Source organism: Lutjanus erythropterus, chromosome 6 (assembly GCF_056507025.1).
Source record: "Lutjanus erythropterus isolate fLutEry1 chromosome 6, fLutEry1.hap2, whole genome shotgun sequence".
Lineage (NCBI taxonomy): Eukaryota > Metazoa > Chordata > Actinopteri > Lutjaniformes > Lutjanidae > Lutjanus > Lutjanus erythropterus.
In genome coordinates this window covers 10,755,511-10,775,223 of record NC_139322.1, presented here as the reverse complement: position 1 = coordinate 10,775,223, position 19,713 = coordinate 10,755,511, and the positions used below count along the sequence as shown (strand labels likewise).

The 19,713-nt window shown below is 43.1% G+C and overlaps 1 protein-coding gene across 1 annotated transcript in view; it reads left to right on the top strand.

Annotated features, from left to right (window-relative positions):
• camta1a (calmodulin binding transcription activator 1a) overlaps nt 1-19,713 on the top strand; it is a 411,604-nt gene that overhangs the window by 337,749 nt on the left and 54,142 nt on the right. The gene's annotated exons all lie outside the window — the stretch shown is intronic.

Below are 19,713 nucleotides of genomic sequence, written 5' to 3'. Positions count from 1 at the left end.
AGGGTGGAGTAGGTGGGGGGGGGGGAATATACATTTCTATTTTAGCCAGAAGCCCAGCAGCAGGAGAATGACTTTCATTGGCTGGATTCTAAATATTACATGACTTCCTGATGGCAGTGCGCTGTCTGAGGCGCTGTCTGGCCTGGTATTAACCTGTCCGGATAAATCAGCCGTTTACCCAACTCTGTTCCTCTATCCAAAGCACCGTTTCCTCCCTTCTTACCTCATTTTCCCTTGCCTTCCTTCCCTTTTTTTCTGTCATCCCTCCAGCTTCAGCTGTTTCTCATGCACCATTTCTGCCTCTGGACTGCTTGCTATGGTGCAACCCACTTTGTGTCTGTACAGTGTGGACTTGCTCTGTAGTCCTCTGCCAAGGCCCCTAACGTCATATGCAGCCTGGCAGGTGACAAATAGTTTTTTAATTGCTTGCACCAGGAAAATCATTAGTCTCTTCCCTTTCCTTGGTGGGACCAGGCAGGACGTGTGCGCAATAATAATAGCCTCAGTCCCGTTTCCCGCTTCCCGCCTGCTATTTTTAGAACAGGTATTTTAAGGGCCTTCTCCGTGTGTAAATGTATATGTGTGTATGTGTGTGTGCAAGTGTGTGTGAGTCCACTGCAAGGGTGGGCTAAATGGTCCAGAGGTGCTTTTCCTTGCTTGTGACGGAGGAGAGAGTGTGTTTGTCAACCCTGTTCCTGCCTCATGAGAGTTTTTCTCATTGCTGTTGCTATTCCCCAGCCCCTGGGAGCATGCTGTTTGTCTCTGTGTATGTGTGTTTTCTGTGTGTGTGTGTGTGTGTGTGTGTGTGTGTGTGTGTGTGTGTGTGTGTGTGTGTGTGTGTGTGTGTATACACCTCTGTGTCTGGCAGGCTCTAGCCTAGGCCATTGTGCTGTAGTGCATTACTGTAGCAATCCACCGACACAGCGGCCAGCCAGATGAAGCCGTCCAGTTTATGGAGCAACCTGCAAACTCCAGCTGCTTTTGGTTGGGATTGTGCTTAGTGGTGAGATATAGTATTGATTTTCTCTCCTCGGTGCCCTTGCCATCCCTGCGTAGATATGCACCAGTGCTCAGCATCCATTCACTGAGAAAGGGGAGAGAAAGAGGGGGGAGAGAGCAGAGGATGATGTTTATGTGACGATACTGACCCCATTCGTTCACATGAAAAAGGCGTGGAATGTGAGGCGGCTAGACGTCAGAGGGGAATTGAGTTTGCGAGGCTCAGATTGCAAGATGAACCCTGAATTTGATTTCTGTGTTATACAAGCATTTGTTATTATATATCTGGGCGTCTGAGGGTGTTTGTGTGTCTGCATTCTTGTATGGGTCTATTACATGTGTGGGTTTATCAGTGTACAGGGGTGTGTGTGCACGTGTGTGTGTGAGCAAGCAATTTGGATCTGTGCTGTTGATGTTTGCCCGCCTTTTCTTTCCTTTTTTTTTTTGTTTTTTTTTTGTTTTTGCCCTTGGTTTGAGTCCCAGTGGGGAGTCATGTTCAGTACTGTTCCAAAGCCGTTCAGATCTTACTCTCCCTCCACTCCCCTGCCCTCCTCCCTCCCGCCATCTTTTCCTCTAACAACATGGTAAAATCAAATACATGGTCAGTCATTATTTGAAACATTTTTTGTGAAACCCCCTAGCCGCACTGCAGCAGTTAATGTAAGCGCCTCATTACACAAAATCTTTCATACATAAATGATATAACTTAAAAATCTTATTAAGTATTGTATAAAAATATTAGTGTGTGACCTTTCCGTGAATTTTAAGTCTGGTGCTTATAAAATGTTTAAGCAATGAAAACTGAATTGAACCTTCCAGACTGTCAGTGTTAATAATACCTTTAGGTGTGCAGTACATCAAACATCACTGTACCATTAACCACAGTTCTCTTGCCCATGTCTGACACACACACACACATACACATACACACACAGCTTCTCTACACCATTAAAATTTGTTCCCAGTCTTTAACAGAAAAATATAATGTAATCAGTCTCAACGATATTATTCTCACTCACATTTTTCAGTCCTCTTTTGACTTTTCCTGCCCAACATCCCCTCAACTAATACTAATACAGGACTTACTTTTTCATGTCTGACAAAATGTATGATTTATAATGACTAAGACTAGATCTGACTGAACAATTAAATTTAGATGTGTGGATGAGTGGATATGAATACTCAAGGCCACTGATGGACATTTGGGTGCCCTAAGCATAATTGCTTTGCGATGCCACTCTGTTAGAAAAACTGTGTGTTCTTAAGGTTTGAGATTTTGTGATTTCCCGTGCTCTATTGTGTTCCATAAGTTACAGGGTTTATACCACTTATTACACAGATTTGGTTCAAAACGTAACTTTTTTAATCACTAGAGAACTGATAAAAGAAATGGTCAAAAACCCCACCACAATGCTACACTATGACACCAACACCTTGAGTGAAATCATAGAAAAAATTATATTATAATTCAAAAACTTTTGATATTTGGAGGTTTCTGTTAGAACTGCATTTTTCATGATTGGATAGCGAGCGCTTCTTTCCTGGAAATTACTCAAAAATCCCCTTCTTGTCAGTATACGTATGAAAGCCATGCAACTTCTTAATGCCCCAGGTCTCTAGGTTTGAGTTGGGAAATTTAATGAGGCTGTGATCATCTTAGAGGTCATTTTATACAGAGGGTTCAAGTTTCAAGAAATGGTTCCACTAAAATAAAATGACTACTATGGGGTTAAATATCATCACACATGAATACAGTTGGGCTTATTGAATCCACAAGTCTCAGCTTCCCAGTTATGCTCCAATGCTGTTTAGGGGCCCCACTATGCAGAAATATCCAAATACAACTTGTAGAATAGGTGAAAATAACACATTTATGATGTGCGCAAAGACTGAATGGTTTTTGCACCAAACTGCATGGTTTTACCATAAAGTTGCATGGCTGTAAAGAGGAGAAACTTGGATACCCTTAGAACCCATTTTCTTTCAGATATCTTGAGGTGAGGTGTCAAGAGAACCCTTTGAAAGTGCCCATGCCAGTTTGCACCTTGCCAAAAGTTTGCCTAACTTTGAAGCGTAATGAGCCGCCTTCCTGAAAAGCTGCGATTACAATTTGGTACAATGGACGCCTTAGGTCTTCTAGTTTCATATGATACAGATATCTACACTCTACCTTTAATACTGATCCTGCTAGAGTCTCTGAAGTATAGTAATGTTGGCTGAAGATGAGGACGTCCCCACAGAGTTCATTAATGTAGTGGGTAGATTTGTGAGAGGCTGTTTTGGTGCCCCCTCCAGCACTTAGCGCCCTATGCTCAGTTCATGTACATAGCAGCAGCACTGTGAATACTATACATCATAAAGTATAGTGTAAGGGTGCCAACATCTAACAAGTTTGGGTTTTATAAACAAATAACTGAAAGTCTGCAAAACTTTCACAGTGTTTCAAGTTTATTTTAAAAAAAAAAGACTTGACTTCTTATATCCCACTATATAATCTGACATGGACTATCTAATATTTTGCTGCTTTTACCAATAATTAATCAAAGTGAATCAAAGTGAAAGTGACTAACCCATAAAGAGATTATAAAATTCTCTCTCGTACAGTGGCCCACGTCGTAAGTGTCACAAATTTAGGGGATTGCTAGCCAAACAGCTGAAAGCCACTACTCTGTATATGTATGTGTGCGTGTATAATCAGGCTGTGTTATCCAAGCTAAGCAGCCCTACCCTGGCAGTGCTGAGACTGGGGAGACCCCGTCTCTTTCCAGATTCATCTCTCCAGCTTTGTTTGACTAAGTAGTGCCATGGTGTTGGTGTTGGAGAGGGCTGGAGTGGCAACAGCAGCAGCAGTGCAGCGTATGCGTGGGTTGCCTGAGCCAGTGGGGCTTGGCACAGAAAGGCAGCATATGTTCATGGCCAGCTTCCTTCCTCCTCTCCCATCTTTCTCTCTCACTCTCGCTAGCTCACTCTCGATAACCCTCATCTTTTCCTCCCCCCCGGTTTTCTTTCTTCGTCTTTCGTGTCCTGGTATCACCTGTGGGAGAGAGCATATAGTACAAGATCAAAGGGCGTTTGGGAACCAAGTGTCCCCCAAGGACAGCCCACCGTGTCTCATTTGTGCCGTTACGTCTTCTTACAAAGATACACACATACACTCCTCTTTGTCATTTTGTCATCTGGCATATGATCAGAGAATATGCAGGTAATAAGTTGAGGCTGTGCGGTGGCTCTCTGCTTCATTTTTGATGCCTTTCCAAGGGTTGGTCACCCACACCTTGGCCTTTCTTTGCCCCACATAAACACTGGATGATATCCAAGCATGTCAGATTCAACCATTTCTGAACACTACTCACTAACTGGTAGATATGGACACCATACTGCTGCCTAGCAAAGGGTTAACTGTGTCCCAGATAGCCCCAACCAGCTGTTTCAGCCTTTCACACCTTCTCTCCTGCTGCCTGCTCTCCTCCCTGCCTCTTGGACCAGTAAATGAACACTCATTTGCAAGTTAGATAAATCCTTTGAATGTATTATTGATGCAAACAAATTAGCCTGTGGGCCCTAGACAATACCTAATGGAGCCTTGGCTTATGGGTGAGGTGGTTTCCAGCGAGGGCACTGTCGGTGTTCCAGGATTGATGCCTGCTCTTCTGCCCCGTAATTATTTCTCCTACAAATTATTCAGCTGTTCTGATGCAGTTTGGGGTTTAAAGCAGTGCTACTTATTGCTGCCTATGTGATTTCAGGCCTCAATCCAGCCACATTCATTAGTTTATTAAAGAAAAAAAAAGACATGGGCAATTAGATAACTGGGATAAAGCCACCGAAATGAGGGGATGTGTTATTATTCAAGTTTATGCATGCTGCTCATAATTCACTGGGGTTTATGTTGGTGTTGCTTTTTCAAGGATATTGTCTTATCTTGTTGTACACAGACACATGCACACATTTTAACAGCCTTGTATAAGCCTGTTCACGCATTTACAGAGACTCGAACTGACTCCCGTTCACAAATATGCCTAGAAACACTGGTGTGTGGCTGACCCGCACTAAGGTGTGGACACAAGTGAACACGCAAACATGTGCATACACACACATAGAGAACACACAAGTGTGTGTAATTTATGCTAGCTGGCAGTAGCATGGTAGAGGCAGAGGTTGTAAAAGCAAGAGAAGAAAAAGTGGGAGAGGAGATGAGAGAAAGAGAGGACTCCCATACTGTCCTCAGTGATTAGGGCCCGGTATTGATCAGAGGAGGGAGGGGAAGGCAGGCTGAGAGGGGGAGGGAGAGAACAGGCCCCAGGGCTTGGGCCCCAACTCTCTGGTGGCCTCTGCTCTGTTCCTCTCCTACAAGCTGGCCAGGGCTGTCGGGGGACACATCAAAGGGTCTTATCCTTCCAACCGTCCCATATGCATACACACAAACGCACATATTAATGCATGCACACACATTCCTCTGGCCTTTGAAAAACGCTCTATTTGATGACATCATTTCCCCTTTTTGTCCCACTGTTAGACATCGTAAATCAAAGCTGATAAGTCATCGCCAGGGTGTTAAAGAGAGCCAAGGCCTCCTATTCTGCCATCAAGTCCTATATTGATCTGCGCAGCGGGGTTATTATCGTAAACTAACTGAAACTAAAGATGAAAAAAAGCAAAAAAAAGTTGGCAGAAAATGAAATTAAATAAAAATGATAGCTTTTAAAAGTCTAGTATGTAGGTTCTGCCATCAGGGGTCTCTGATATGACTCAGGCAGATGTCATGTCTATGGATAAAGTAACATATTGAGTTTTATTCATATTATGTTTAGCCACATTTGCAACTTCCTTCCTCACTCTCTGATGTACCTGATGTAATCCTGAGTTTTCCCGGAAGTTAAACAGCAACTAGCAGCTAGTAAGAAATGCACCGTTACCTTGAATAAAATGCACATTTCTCTGACTTTAACCATTGTTGGAAACATTTGGGATAATGTAAGTACACAACTCAGCAAAATATATAACATATGTCTGGCATTTTTAGACATTTTATTGTGGAAATGTTATATATTATAGCTTTAGGAAAAATTAAGACTAAACTGAAATGATATTGTCTAGTTACAAAACTAATTAAAATGAAATAAAATGTATGAAAATAACTTCATTTCAGTTTTATTTTTTTATCAATAAGAGTGTCAAGATTTATCGTGATTTTTCAAAAGTTGCCGATGAAATGTCTTCATATATACAAATATTTTAATTGGAGGCATTTTGCCAACACTGGTGAATTCTTTGAGTGGATAGTATGTTCAGAAACCTTGTCCATCAACTGTGACTGTTTCAACACCAGGCATCATTGATGTTAACATATCGAGACACAAGTCTGTCTTCCCTTTTCTGAGCAGAGTCTTTCTGTCGGCTCTGAACCAGAGAACTAAAACTGAAATTAAAACTAAAATAAAAATCAAAAAGCAATGTTGTAAACTGAAACAAAAGAAAAGTGATGCCCTTGAAGAAAAACTAAAACAAAACTGAAACTAACAAACTCACTCTGGAAATTGACAGAAAATAACATTAAAACTACTGCTCAAATCTAAAATAAAATAAAAACCAACTGAAAATGAAAAACTACAACTGTAATCTGCTATTGGATTTTATCTGCTCATGTTTTTTAAGTGTCTCATATATGCTTTTCACCACATTGTAGTATGTTTTTAACTATAGTAACTATTGTATATATTGTCAGTGAAAACAAACCTTTAGCTAGCTCAGGCACATTTACATTTATTTGAATGTTGATTAACGTACATTCACCCTTCTCAATGTAATAATAATATAACCTTGGTACACAGTGCCCCTGGCTAGTGGTTACTGAGCTCCATGCGTCACTTTCCCTCACATGAAAGCTTCATATAGAGTATCTTCCCTTGTCTCCTGACACTGACCTATTCAATTAATAGTCAAACCTATAAATTTTAGATCATGGCCGGCAAAGAGCCTGAATGTACCTGCTGTTTTTTGATAGCGTCATTATGTGTGCCCAGCCTTTCAAACAGATCACAAGAATAGTGTCAGCAGTCAAGAGCTGTAAGTCTCAGTGCATGTCAGCAATCAGGCAAACAGATCAAACACAGACACACACTCACATGGCATCAATCAGCCGGTCGTCATGGTGTGTCCATATTGTCTCCCCAGTATTCGGTGTGTGTAGAGGAAGTACTCATTACTCTGTGCTCTCTCAGGGCCAGACCTGTGTTAATGCATTTTCTCCTCTTACTTTCTTTTTCTTTCCCCCCCTCTGCTCCCTCTGCCTGCTTTTCAGCTGACTCTGAGCTTTGGCAATCTTATTTGCCTTTCAATCCAGATCAATCTCCATCTTATCTACTGCTCCTGAATCATAAACATTTCATAGGCTCAACCTTGACACTGACAGACATGGGGTTGTGAGGAGTTTGGTGTAAAATATCTGTGAAGACTAAGTTGGCGCTGGACTTCGCTCAGTCCGAAGAAAATGTTGGGAACATCACCCTGTCAAACCCCCCCCCCCCACATCCTGCACAGCTGTCGCACGTCTCAGCAAGAGCCACACGCGGTGTTGCATGCGTTTGTGTGTGTATCTACATGTGCACTCACATGCACACATATAGAAAGTATGTGACTGGTTTTGTCTGTGGGTATGTGTGTGATGTATTATTCATAAGAAGAAGCATTCATCTCAGTGAGACACCTTCAACAATTTGGAGACGTGGTGTGCTTAACGGCTTAATGTAGTTGCTGCAATTTGGCTCTCCTCTGGCTGATTAACACCGGCACTCCAGTCCTTACTGTGCTTTGCCTCACGAAGGATTAGGTGTTATAAGAAACATGGCTTCCAAGGGAGTTGATGAATATTTCCACAAATTTACCTGACATTTTCTGATTTGAGCGTCTTTCAGAATACCCACTCCTATTCAATTTCTGTCTTGCTATTTAGTCGTTATCTGAGGGAGCTCAAAAGAGGTGAACACAAACCATTTTCCAGGCAAAGCAAGAATGACCTTGGATTGCTGTGTATAAAAACTGTCTCACTGTCTCTGTGGCTGGGTCGCACCAACAAGGATTCATTTTTAAACCCAGTTCAATCATAGTTTAAATTATGTTGCACTGATATTTTTAAAGTAGTTAAAAGTAGTTGTTAGTTGCAGTGTATGTATATATATATATATATATATATATATGTATAGTTACTTTGGGCCAATTTAGTTAAATAGGAAACATTTCTTCGTTGTTTGGAGGCTGGCTTCACCGCGGGAATCCACAGTATTCTGCGCAGGACTTCATAGTATTAGCCACAAAGTCAGCAAATTCTGTTCGTAAAGTTCTGTTATAATTGTCAAATACAATCAAAAGTATTTTTTCAGTCTTACCTGTGAAAGGTAATCCCATGAGGTCTGGTTTGGACTGTAAACCAGTTGGTACAATTCCATGCAGCACATGAATGAGGCATCTTCTCCGTTCACTCTTGCCACATCCATCATGGCGGCGACATCGACATATGATTCAGTGCTCAATGCGGTGTCTATGTATATATGTCTGTGGGTTAACTAGGCCAGCTAACTTATTAGCTAGCAAGCAGTCTAACAATTAGTAAACTTTTTAGCTAGCTAGGAAACAATTCAACATTTTTGGGTTGGGAAGTATTTGGGGGTTTTTTGTTTGTTTGTTTGTTTGTTTGTTTTACTTTTTAGCTTGCCAACAAACATTATAGTGTTTTATTTTACTATTTACTCTTTTAGCTAGCTAATTAACAATATAACTTGTTTATGGTTTAGCTAGCTAGCAAAGAAAGTACCCAAACATTTTATTAACTTTTTAGCTAGCTAGCAAACAATGTAACACTTTATTAAGGAATACAGAACATCTAAAAATGTTATACTGTCAAGAACCCAACAGCACTCAAATTTATTCATTTATTTGTTTTTTCATTTGTGCAAGCAAGCATCTCCATACTGATTTAACTCATTTACTAAACTTCATTAACTTGGATTTACTGAACACAGATTAGTTTTTAATTATACAACAGAGCCCTGGCTAATTTTAAATCTGGATTTACTCATTTTAAACCAAGTTTTGCTGAACTCTGATTAGAACTAAATTAAATCAAATCAAACAAATCAATCTTTGTTGGTACAACACAGTCTATGTGTTTAAATGGACGATTGAGACTTTCCTTTGTCTCTAGTTCTCTCTTTTTTGTCCCCACCTACATTTTTGCAAAACAGCAGGTCAAACTTTTTCTGTGTGTGTATGTGAGTGCTGCCAACAGTAAAGCAGTCAGCAAAGTGCCACCTCAGCACCTGTGCTTTAATGATTAATACCATATTGATGGTCTCAATTAATTTCCTATTACACCACCAGAAGGCTGCGGTCGCTCTGTCTCTGTCATGGCCCTGCGCTTGTTTTGGGAAGCCTCTTTGTGGCAGCTGCTGGATGGAGATAGTATGCTTCTCAGTTCCTCTCTCTCACACACACACACACAATTTTAGAGACAGATGTACCAAACATGCACACACACAATCACACACACTAGTATCTTATGGAAAACACACACGCACACTATTACACGCTGCTTTGCTCCTTGCATTTCACACACTTGCACACAGATAAACAAATATAATGTAACTCTGTCTTTTTGTTGGATCATTTTTAAAGGGGACTTGCTGTGTTTTAGTTACAACGTTCGGCAATGATCAAAAAACTCTTTAGAGCCCTAGAGATTCAGCTACGCCTCTTTGTACAGTGCTCTGCAGCAATTTTACAAACCACTACTCTCACCTGATTGTGTGCTTTGGTATAGCACAACCCCCTGTGTTTTGCATTTGAACCTGGCGTGATACGCAGCACTGCGTTTTAGGACGTTTTCTAAAGCCTATGCTTTGGTTCTTGCATAATCCCCTTCCCTGCAGCGCTGCTGCTACATATTTGTAAGAGTGTATAAGATACTGATTTATTCCCATGATGATCTCTCTCTGAGCTGTGATTTGATAACACATTCCCATGACCTTAACTGTCTGTGGACCTGCTCCGTGGATCAACTCGCAGTCAACACTGCCCCTGTGGAGAGGCTGGGGAAATGCTCGTGTTTGTCGATCAGATTGGCAGACTTCTGATGGCGCCTTTTTTCTCTTTTCTCTCTTCATTACCTTTTCATATCCCATTCACGACTTCTTATCTCTGACCACTGCGTACTTCACCCCATAAACCTCTCTATCTCTCTTTAATATGCACTGTTAATCTCAACCTCATTCTTTCATTCTGTCTCACTCTCACACGCACACACACCGTCTTTATTTTTCATTTTTCATGTGGACCCAATACACACCATTGGTTGCTAGGAAACCATTTGAGCATTTTTTTTCCCAGGGGCAGACGTTTGATTACCCATTTGTATGGTGTGTATGTGTGTGTGTGCACGTGTGCATGTGTGTGAGTGTAGAGGCCAGTGTGTGTGTCTCCAGAGAGAGGTCTTGCCAAGCTGAGCTCTGGGGCTGCTCCAGTATCCAGCCCAGTAATAATAATGAGCCCCTCACCATGCTTGACAGAGCACACAGGCTCAGCAGTCCTGTGGCCATTGCTGTTGTCACTGTGTGTAAGTCTCTGGATGCAAGTGTAGTATCTATATATGTGCATATATGTGCGTTTATGCTCCACCAGTTTGTGCTCGTCTGGGTCTGTTTTCTGTTACGACCTCAACAGTTGTTGTTGTTGATGCTGACAACCGGTGTTATCTATTGTTGTTCAGTGGGCCATTGCAGGAGTAGATAGTCGCCAGGTTGGACTGTCTTGCTGCTGGACACACATCAGTCCTCCTTGTGACTCCCTGTTTAGAAATGCACCAGCACATCTTTCTCCCCTGGCTGCTCCTGTGAAGTCCTGATTCGCTCACAGACACGGGCAGAGGCACATAAATAGCACGCCTTGTCGACTGGCACGGGGAGAAAGACGACGCACACAAACAAATCAGACTCAGCACCGATATGAAAGGGAGCGCGAGCAGAAGAGAGGCAGTACAGAGAGATGGCATTATCTCTGTTTTCCTCCTCCAAATGAATTGCACTATGCCCTAGGAGGAAGAGATGAAAATGAGAGAGCAAGCAAGTGGAAAAGACTCGGAGAAAGCCAGAGGTTGAGAGGTTATTTTGAGGCGGAAACAAAAGAAAAGGACCATGAAGATAGAGCGCACGGCTAAATCCTCCCTGTGTCTGAGAGCTCAGTGACTTCCTCTCCCTCCTTTTATTCCAGTGTGACTCGGTGTCACCTGGATGGTCACTGAATATTAGGATCAGTGCCACGGGCTCAGCCAAGGCCATTATGGCAGCCGGATGGGCTCCTGATGGCCTTTTCCCAGCTTGCCCCTGGGCAGCGTGGCCTCTCACTTGGGACCACCACAACTAATGGAGAGGGTAGTGTGCTCTGTGAGGGCCTCAGGAAGAATAAGTAGGCTGTAAACTGTGAGTTGAGTTGTGGCAGCTAAAGGGGCTTCAATGCCTCACTGCCCGGCTTACCGCCTGACTTACTGCCTGCCTGCTTGGCATCCAGAATGCTCCTCCATATTCAGGCTCTGAATACTGGCCTTTTGCACTTTTATTGTAATGCATGCAGATGCTTGGCACAGCAACAAACACACTCCACCTTTTACTGTGGTGCACTGCACAAATAAAATATTTCAAAGCGGGGAGGAGCCACACACAAAAATAGAGGAGCACTCTCGTGCATACTCACCCACACATGTAGAAATGCAAAATGCACTCACATATGCACAATTACGCACACAAGTGCACAGACACATGCACACACGCACACACGCAGACTTGCATTCCCCCACCCAGAGTGAAGTAGTTCTGCCCCTCTAAGCTGAGTTATTTAAAGCCCCGCTCTCAACTCCATCGGAGTGATTATGTGCTACTGAATTAAACATCACAGGCCTCAGCCCCTGGCTTCCTCTGAAACACGCTCAAACATGCTGGCCTCTTCCTGTTCCTCAAAAGTTCCAAGTTCTGCCTTTCATATCTCCCAGCCAGTACACTAGGTAGTGGAGGTAAAGAGGTGGAGTATGAATCTTCCCTAAATCAGGATCTCCTGCTGTGCCTCCTGCGCTGCCATCTCTCTCGCAGACCTTGGACGGAGGCAATCGAGGCAATTCACATTAAGAAACCCTCTGTAAACTGGCTCTTACCCCTGGATTGGTACCCACCCCGGGCATCGTTTTAGCTTGGCACTCAGGCAGTGTTGTAGTTGGTGGAGAGCCGGGTGCAGTAGAGGGTGAACTGTAGCAGTTAAGTTGAGCGTTGACTCCAGACACCCCAATTAGGGTGTCTGTATTCTAAACTGGGAACATTTAAACAAAGAGTTTGTCATAGAGGACCCGGAGAGAGAGGGGGGAGGCAGGTTCAGATAGGGGATTGCTCCGCTACCTAGACAGGAGCTTCAGGCTGTTTGCTGCCTTTTTGGGAGGGTTTGACGTGGGGTTTTGTTTACTTCGGTGTGTGTGTTTGTATGTGTGCTCATGCCCTGCGTGTGTGCGTCTGTGCTTCTGTGTGTCTGCACGAGGCAAGGCACCAGCCAGCCACCCCCACACTGCAAAACACACCCGTTGGCAGTGAGCGATAAAGGTTCCAAACAAAAGGAAGAAGTCTTGTGCCTCGTGGAGGTGAACTTACAGCACCACAGAGGCAGTTGACCTTGAAATGAGCAGCGGTGTTTGGGGACAGGCGGGGGAGGTCGGTGTTTAAGAGTGCAACCTCGGTGCCAGAGGCCAGGAGGCTGCCTAATGACTGGCACCCACCGCCATCCATCACGATGCCACTGCCAGGGCAACTGCCCCAGCACAGCCCAGAGAGCAGGGCCTTAATAACCCCACGTACCCATCCAGTGGACCACGGCACGACATGAGACACACGCGTATAGCACACAGGTGTTCCTTATGCACATGAATCTGCACAGACATATGCAAAGATACACACCACAAATTCTAATCCGCATTGCGAGCACAGACAGCATGAATATGCAGTCAAAATAGCAGATGCACTCAGACTCACACTCACAGCTCATTGCACTCATTCTGCATGCATACTGATGTGCGTACGCCAACCAACATACAGAAATCTGCCTCCAGACACTCATTCACACGCTATTTATGATTTAATGTAGGCAGACGCAAAATCATAAAGGCACAGATACATCCACAAACACAAATACGCCTCCCCTCTGTATTTATACCTTGTTGCTGAATGTTTTTGACAAAACAATCGACTCCTCCTGCTTTCATGATATTTTGTATTGAAATGGATATCCCTGTAGCCTGCTAGTTCAATTCTCCCATGAAGGACTGTCTCATTCCCTTCCTCCTTTGCTTATTTTCCCCGTTCCCTCTTCCTCGGAGTTTAAAGTGGAAAAAAAAAGGGGGGGGGGGGGGCTTTTCCCATACCTGAGCCCCTGTCTGCTCTGCTCTCTCTTTCAGTATGACAGGCTTTGAAGCCCCCATTCCTCGGTGTGGGTTATTTTATCAGAGAGGAACAAGGTTTCCCCCTGCACTCTCCGGCTCATCCACGTTGCATGAAGCATCCCCTCTCAATTAAGATCCTTTCATGTTAATGGTGTTTTTATCGCTCCTGTGCACGGGCTGTGAAAGCGAGGCCTACTATGGTAGAGTACAACCATGGAGCAGAGCTGCCTGCCTGACAATATAAGAGCTGTTACTCTCATTCTTCTTTCTGTCTTTCCATGTATCTCTATCTGGAAGTCTGTCTCTTTCCCCTGCTCTCTGTCTCTTAATGAGCTGTAGTGGTCTGTTGGAGTAGCAGCTACATGTAGGTGTTCCAGGAGTGTGGCAGAGTTGTGGCAGGGTCGCAGACACTTAGTGAGGCAGAGGACACATTACTTGACCAACCATACCAGAATCTGCCTCTTAGAAATAAGGGTTTCCTAAATTGTTCTACCTTAAGGGCAGGGGTTCTACCCATAACCATTTGCTTTTGAGGAACCCTTTTATGAGGCAAGCATTCACAAAGCATTCTTTTTAAGTATAAGGTTTCCATCAAAAACCCTTTTTTATCTGTTTTTGGAAGACAGATTGTTGAAAGCTCTGGTGTTAAAAGATCCTCACCCTCAAATATTCAAATGTTTATCTGTGTTTAAAATGGTATTTCTAAATGTTGATGTGTCTGGAATCTCCTGAATCAATTCAATTTACTTGTGTTTTTGCCTCATCTGTAGAACACAATATGGTTCTTTGTAGAACCGTCAGGAGACAAGAGGGTTAAAGGTGAAACCCTTAGAAAAAAGGTGTTTTTAGATCCCGCTTGGTTGATTATAGATGAAATCCTTGGAACGTAAAAGTGTTCTCAGTAGAGCCCCCTGCGTGAGTTCTAGATGAAACTTTTCAAATATGAAAGGGTTCTCGTAGAACCACTTAGTTAGGTTCTAGATGAAACCCTTGGAATATAAAAGGGTTCTCAGTAGATGTCCCCTGGTGAGTTCTAAATAAAACCCTTGGAATATAGAAGGGTTCTTGCTAGAACCCCTTGGGTGGGTTCAAGATGAACCCCTTCAAACAAAAGCATTCTCGGTAGAACCCCCGTGGATGGTTATAGATAAAACCCTTCAAATATAGAAGGCTTCTAAATGAAATCCTTGGATTATAAAATTGTTCTGAGTAGATTCCCCTTGATGGGTTCTAGACGAAACCCTTCGATTATAAATGGGTTCTTGGTAGGACTCTTGTTACTCTTATTCTTGTTAGCATCCACTGAAGGTGTAAAGGTTCTGGATATGACCATCAGAGAAGGTTCTGGGTGGAACCATTACATCATAGAAGGTTTCACTGTAGAACCTCTCATAGGGGTTTCTGGGTGGAACCTTTTACAGATGGTTCTAGGTATAACCCCCTATGTTGGGTCAGATGTAAAACCACCTAGCCAGGGTCCAGCTGGAACCTTTATAATGGGTTCCACCATTATGAGGACAAACTGAAGACCCCTATATGGTTCTATTCAGCGCCTTTATTTCTCAGAGTGTACATGTACGTTGTACTCCAGCCTCAGTTAATTATATCTGAGCTGCAGCTCAACATGCACGTTCACTACCTCACATTCAGCACGGAGTAGAAGGTCATTGTATGTGTCTCCGCCGACATCTAACTCCGTCTGTGTCCTCAGCTCCATTAGCGAATCTCTCTCTGCCTCCTTGTCTTTTGGAGTAGAACAGGGTGTATGACTTCAGGATGAGGTAGGCAGTCACTGAGAGATCGTAGGAGCACTGGCTGCCTCTAAGTGCGTGGGTGCCAGAGAAACCTGTTGCCTGGCTACAACAGCACCTTTATCCTCTGGTTGCGATGGCGATGTCCTGCGTATCGCATATGCATGTGTGTGTGCAAAGTGATGGCACACCAACTTTTTCATGTGTGTGTTACGCTGTGAACGTGTGCTATTTTTTATGTGCACGCGTGCCTTTGTATGCTGATGCATTTGCATGTGTTTGTGAGAGAGGGTGGTGAAAGGAGGGGCAGGAAGGCGCTCCACCACCCACTCAGCAGGCCTTCCGCCCCCATGGCTGACTCCCCAAGACTCTGCTAGTAATTATCTCAACATCTATCCATCTGTTCTAGGGAGGCGCAGTAAACATTAACACAACACAGCAACATCAAAATGCTGGCTGGAGACACGCTACATTTTATGCATGCACGATATGCTCATGCTTTAAGAGGCCTCAACATGTGAATGGCTGGCACACATGCATTCAAATATGGCCAACATGCTGACATGTTTGTATTTATAAGCTCAAGCTCATCATACAAACACATACACGGCGATGCAAACGCCTTCACATCCTCACCCACATGCACACCACAGGCTCCTGCAACTGTATCCCAGTCTTCCCTCACCACTGCGGAAGCGAGGCTGGAAAGCTGCCCTGAGACCCGCATGGGGAAACGAGTGAAAAAACAACCAAAAGACTACATTACACAATTAATCAATAAGTTAATGAGATCTCATTTTCTCTGGAAAATAGTATCCAGGCAAAAAAAAAAGTTCCCCCTCAGCCTTTTTCCCCCCTCACTTCTGGAGAACCAACTCCTGATATTGCACTGTGGAAAAAGAAAGCAGCCAGCAGGAAATTAAATTAAATTACCATCCTGATAGATTTATGTTATGCCTTACATTTTCATTGTGTTGTTTTCCTCTCAGAGTGGGCCTGAGTTGGGAGAGAACTGTTAAATATGTTGTAAAGTAAGATTGGGGAGAGAGAGGTGAAGTTCCAGACAGACAGATCGCAGATACCTGATAGTAATAGCACAGTGGCACTTGTGTTTGGATTATGACATGATCTCGTTCTTTGTGTTTAGTGTTTGTATGTGCATATTTGTATGGTTAATGTGTGAAAAGGTGGGAAACAGCTGGGAGTGTGGGTGTTGGAAGGAGGAGATTGTGCGTATCGATGTGTATGACTGTGCACATATATGCGTCTGTTACAGTATTCTAATGAGTTTGTCCTTTCTCGGTCTGTTTGTGTGTGTGTCTAATGCATTCATTGTGTGTCTATGCATATTCACTCCCGCCTGCAACTCATACATCCACATACGTTCGTGTACGCTCGTAATTGAATGAAGCTGTCCGCATTTGACGCTCTCATTCTGAGTAAAGATTGAGGGCATCTCCTCGGTATTGACACAGCTGGTGATGCCATCTGGGGGCATCACACACCGCCCTGTGCCATCTCCATCCAAGCAGGGCAGCAGTCGGTCGCCTAGTGTCCATACCAATGACAGGGAACAAGGAAAGCAGTGAGATAACATACTGGTGGAAGTGGTGGAGTGAGGCTGTTTTACATACGACTTGTTGCTCCTCCACTCTCCACCCCCACCTTCTTGCAAACAGTTACACACTTACTGGTATATTGCCGCTGCACATTTCACTGCCAAAGAGGAGATACATCCAATCTCGGACTGACCGTCTCTGCCCATCGTCGCTACAGTTATCTAGCAGCTAGCCCAGTTTTCTGCTGGTAACATTATTCATTCTAGGTGGTGTTTCACTCTGCTGTGATGAAAGCAGGACTCAGTCGTAACATCGCATGAACAGGAAATTCTGATTATGCCTCTGCACTGATGACACCTGCAGCCGTGTTTTTGGATTATTCGTACATGCATTGCATTCTCATGAACATGATATCTCAAAAGCACCTCAGCAGAATTTCAAACATCCACTTGGACTCAAAGATGAACGGATGCAGTTTTCATGGTCAAAAGTCAAAGTTCAAGGTCACTGTGACCTCATGTCACGTGAACACAGTATCTCAAGGACATAGTCAGAATTTCTTCAAACTTCTTCAAACCACTTGGACTCAAGGATGAATGATTTTGGCATTTAAGGTCAAGGTCACTGTGACCTCACAAAACATGTTTTTGGCCATAAGTCAAGAATTCATATGTTAATTATGGCAAAATTTCACACAAATGCCTACTATGATCAAATGAATAAGTGATGACATTTTATATCTAATAGGAGGTCAACTTCACTGTGACACTGAAATACACTTCATACCTTTTATTAACTCATGTCAAAGTCTTCACTACATACATTTTATGAATCTGGACAAACATGTAAATGTAACTGCAACTTGACTGGTTCGGGGAGGCATACAACCACAAGGCAGTAATTCTAGTTTTTCTCTTCACTCTTGCCTGCCGGCAAGTGTCTGAAGAGAGAGAGAGAAAAAAAAAAAACACTTCAAAATCGACACAGTATAGCTTACTAGTACCCTGCAGCTGCACTTTTCACTGCTAGAGTCAGAGATGTATCCAATTCCTTGATTGACCCTCACTGTGCATCGTGTTTCCACTGGCAACATGTGGCATCTCTGCTGTAAAGAATGCAGGACCCCAAAATAACATTGCATTAATTAGGACTTTCATTGCACACATCAGCAATTCAGCTACTCACACCCTCCCCCCTTATTTTGGTTAGGTTTAGGCAACAAAACTATTTGGTTAGATTGTGAATTAAAACTACTTGTTTGGGAAAGATCATGATTTGGCACTTCTATGAGGGTGTAAATAGCCATCTAGCCACGTTGGCTATTCCAACCATGGTCCTAAAAGCATCTGCCTTTTATTTTTCTTTTGTGACAACAAACACAATGTGTGTTTTTTCAGTAACTATTATTATATGCTATCTAGCCTCTTTACAGCGGACTAAAGCAACTTAATTACCACTTATAGCATGAAAACTGTGACTGCAGCTAACCTGCTGGCACCAGGAATTTGAAATAAGAATTTGAAAATGTAAATGAGAGATGTTATAAAACTAATGATCTGTTTATCTTTGCAAATCAAGACTCAGCACTCAAACGGTGGCATAGCTGTCAGTGCTGCATAAGAAGAAATTTGAATTGTGACCTTAAAATTGAAAGACAAATCGAGGTGTGGATTTTGAGAATCCTGACGCCTCTATCCCCCACTGGAGCTGTGCCTGCATGGACACACCGAGACGATGGTAGTTGTTAATTCATCTGGGATGTTTTTTTTTCAAAGAAGTAATTGTTTCTTTGGATCTGTTTGCCCCCAGCCACACCCCTGTCTGATGAAAGGGGAGACGGAGAGAGGGGGGGGGGTATGTGGTCATAGATTAATGGTACACACTGAGAGGGAGCATAGACCTACAGTAGCAGAGCCTTGATTTATTTGCCACTTAGCACTGATGAAGCTTCAAACTGCAGTCACACGCATGTTGTCACGGCATTTTTCTCTATCAAGGTCTTTGTTTGTTTGTCGATTCTTGCGTCTTGTTGAGGTGCAAGTGCATGCACACATGTCCTTTTACATCTGTTTATTCTTACATCTGATCACAATTATTTTCCTTTTTTCTGTATACCTGCTTATATTTGGCTGCGTAAAGGTCAATTATAACCAATGCAGCTTTTATTTGTGTCCTATGTGTCAGCGCTGGGATGCTGTGCTTGTATTTGTGAGTCAAGTTTGTGTGGGCTCCGTGGCAGTCAGGATGTTTATAATAAATTGGAAGTGATAAGGACTGAAACGGGAACATTCCTTGTGTGAGTCGTTGCCATGCTCAGTAATCAAAGCTTTTCATGATTACAGAAGCGAATTGATGTTACACACACCAGCACAACATTCCTTTAAACGCTACCTATTATTCATAAGCTGTCAATTTAGGGAATTTGCCGAGGTAACCCAGTAACAATTTGCAGGCGGCAAATTGTTGAGTTTTGACTTGGTAAATACAGGCAGAGTTAATTGAGGGCATCAACTCACCATGTGGGAGGACTTGACAAAATGCCATAAGTGTGTTACATGAGCACACATTGTAATTATCACACATATACACATACAAATACACACATAAACGAGCACACACGTTTGGAGATACAGATAGCCGCATAATGAGTGAGATTATTGCAGATTTCTGATCCCAGATTTGTTCTGCTCCCTGGTTGTGTTGTGGCTCTTCTGTTCTTTAGCTCTGTTGTGTTTGTGTACTATCCAGTGTTTCTAGATCAGCAACATTTTACTTCTCACCAACCAGCTGGCATGTTCCACATAAAAGCCCTCACAGCTGAGCCACAGTATCTATGTGTCACTACCACTCCTTGCTGTTGTATCCTCAAGGAACCACGCTCTAAGGCAGACTATCCTTGATGTAATCTCTTCTAACTCCCCCCTCCCTCTCTCTCTCTCTC